The sequence below is a fragment of the Phascolarctos cinereus genome, unplaced genomic scaffold (assembly GCF_003287225.1).
Source record: "Phascolarctos cinereus isolate Bilbo 61053 unplaced genomic scaffold, phaCin_HiC Scaffold_5;HRSCAF=322, whole genome shotgun sequence".
Classification (NCBI taxonomy): Eukaryota; Metazoa; Chordata; class Mammalia; order Diprotodontia; family Phascolarctidae; genus Phascolarctos; species Phascolarctos cinereus.
The window spans coordinates 247,929,477-247,932,601 of record NW_027555958.1 but is presented as its reverse complement, the minus strand read 5'-3'; positions in this window follow the sequence as shown (position 1 = coordinate 247,932,601).

The following is a 3,125-nucleotide window of genomic DNA, read 5'->3' as shown; positions in this document are numbered from 1 at the left end:
CGGCTTTAATTCCCGCCCCGCTTCCTTTTTTTTTGCTTCCCCCTACCGGCGTGGAGGTGTTATAGCATGTGTATATAGCAGATGCTGCTGCTAAGAAGCGCGTGAAGAATAGAAGTTAAGATATCTAGGAGGACTTCCCAGCAAGGAGAGGCAGTTGACAAACAGGATCTGCGGAGAAGTGGAAATATAAAGCGACTGCCTCTTCTGTCTATGCTGGGGAAAGTACCTCTTATTTGGAGTATGAAGGAAGGATGAGATTTTCTCAATATACAGGGCCTTGAGAATAGTACCGTGGACATTTGTGAAAGATGCCCAAGAATTGGAAAGTCCCCTAAACACTCATTATTATGTAAACTGACTTATCCACTGGTAGAGGGGAAATCTCTCAATTAGACACCAGACTGTAAGGTCTTAAAAGAGATTAGAGCTGCACACATTATCTTGCAGGATTGATTGTTTGGGTAGGAGTGCGTGCTTGAATTTTAGAAATAATAGAATCAGTAGTTTCTTGTATTCCAGTTCAGGGAGCTGGTACTGTTGCTTACTGTCTGCACATAACCTTGGGGAAGTTATAACTTCTCTGGACTTCAGTTCCAACAGCTTTCCCAAACCTTTTCATCCCTCCTCAAAATTCCCATGACTCCCTCCCTCCCTCTTCCGTGCAACTGAGAATCTTGACTCATATTTCACTGAAAAAAATGAGGCTGTTCATGGAGAGTTCCTTCTTCTCTTTTCTCACCTCTGTCTCACACAGATAGCCCTTCTTGCCATGGCAAACTCCACAGCACATAAGAACGTTCCATTCTCCAGCAGATTGCTTCCATCATCCCTACTCTCTTGTTAATCTTTTTTCCTTTTCAGCTAGGCAGTTGGGTTAAGTGACTTGCCCAGGATCACAGTTAGTAAGTGTCAAGTGTCTGAGGCTGGATTTGAACTCAGGTCCTCCTGACTCCAGGGCCAGTGCTCTATCCACTTCACCACCTAGTTGCCCCTCTTGTTATTCTTTAATCACTCTTTGTCTACTAGCTAATTCCCTTCTTCCTACAAACATACCCACATTGACCCCATCCTCATTTGATCCATCAACCTGATAGCTGTCCTTCATCTTTCCCCCTTTTTTGTGGCTACACTCCTTGAGAAGGTTGTCTACAATGGGCGCCTCCACCTCCTTTTCTCACTCATAACTCTGTATCGTCTAGCTCCCATCTTCATCATTCAACCAAAACTACTCTCTCCAAAATTACCAATTGCCAAATATAGTGGCCTTTTCTCAGTCTTCATACTTTTTGACCTCTCTGCAGCCTTTGACACATTGATCACCCTCTTTTTAAAAAAAAAAAGTACTCTTTTCTCTTTAAGTTTTTATGACACTATTCTTTCTTAGTTCTTCTACCAGTGTGACTGCTCCTTCTTAGTTTCCCTTTCTGGATCCATTGAGGGGAGGAATCATTGTGGAGAAGTCCACCTTCCTCATCACCAACAATTACTTGACCAACTGCTACCAATGGTCAGATGGGCTCTAAAAGTGGCAATAGCTCTTAGATCATGGGTCCTGTTTCAAGCCTGGCCCTTACAGCCATCATCTGGAGAAGCAATGCCTGTGGTGAAAGAACCAGCCATTCCCAGAAACTGCCAACCGACTGCCACACACAAGGCAACCAGAGAGAGCCAGGAGGCAGCATGTGTCTGGCAAGTCAGACTACCATCCTCACAACCTTGACTACTATGTCCTTTCAGAACCTGATGGGCACAGCCTAGATCCTGAACCCAAGAGTCTTGGGAATAGTAATGTTTCCAACCTCAGGCCTTCAGTCATCATCTTGGGAAGAATATGAGCTAATGTGAGCTCCTTGATTAAGAGTAGGGACTGTCTTATCCTTCTATGTGTATCCCCAGTGCTTAGCACAGTACTTTGTACATAGCAGGTGCTTAACAAATGTTTTATTCATTCATTTGAGTGATGCCCACTAACCTTGGGTATCCCCAAAGTGTGCCCTCTTCTCCTTTCCCTTTATACTGTTTCATTTGGTGATTCCATCAGCTTCCATGGATTCAATTATCATCTCTATACTGATGATATACTTACTTAGCCCCTCACCTCTCTCCTGACCTCTAGTCTCCCATCTACAGATGGAAGTTCTGTAGACATCTTAAACTCAACATGTCCAGAACTAAACTCATTGTTTTTCCCTCCAAGGCCTCCCCTCTTCCTAACTTTCCTATTATTGTCCACCACCATCTTCTAAATTACCCGTGGCTTGTAGCTTCGGTATCATCCTTAACTCCTCACTCTTACACACCACTACCGCCCCATATCCTGTTGTTTCTACTTTTTGTAACAACTGCCCTATCCATCATCCTGTTCTCTACTCTGACTCTGTCACTATCCTGCTGCAAGCTCTTATCACCTTATGCCTGAACTATTTCAGTAACCTGCTGATTGGTCTCCCTGCCTCAAGTCTCTCCCCACTCCAATCCATCCTCCACTTGGCTGTCAAACTGATCTTCCTTAATGCACAGGTCTGACCAGATAACCCCCTTCTCCCATTCGATAAACTCCAATGGCTCCCTATAACCTGTAGGATCAAATACAAAATTCTTTGGTCTACAAAGCCCTTAATCACCTGGCCTCCTCCCACCTTTCTGGTCTTTTTATACTTTACTCTGCAATCCAGCAATACTGACTTCCATGCTGTTCCTCAAACAAGGCACTCCATTTCTTGATTCTGGGCATTTTCAATGGCTGTCCCTAGTCCTGGAATTCTCTCCTGCATCTCTGTCTCCTGGTCACCTTGGCTTCCTTCAAGTTCCAGATAAAATCCTACCTTCTAAGAGAAGCCTTTCCCAATCCTCCTTAATTCTAGTGATTTCCCTCAGCTGATTGTCTCTAACTTATCCTATACCTGTCTTATTTGTACATAATTGTTTGCATGTTGTCTTCAGATCTCATTAGACTGTGAGCTCCTTGAGAGCAGGAACTGGTTTTTGATGTTCTTTGTATCTCCAGTGCTTAGCACAGCACCTGGCACAAAGTAGGTGCTTAATAAATGCTTGTTGACTGAGTTTCTTTGTTCATAAAATGAGGAAGTTTGGACTAGATGAACTCCGAAGGTCCTTCCAGATCT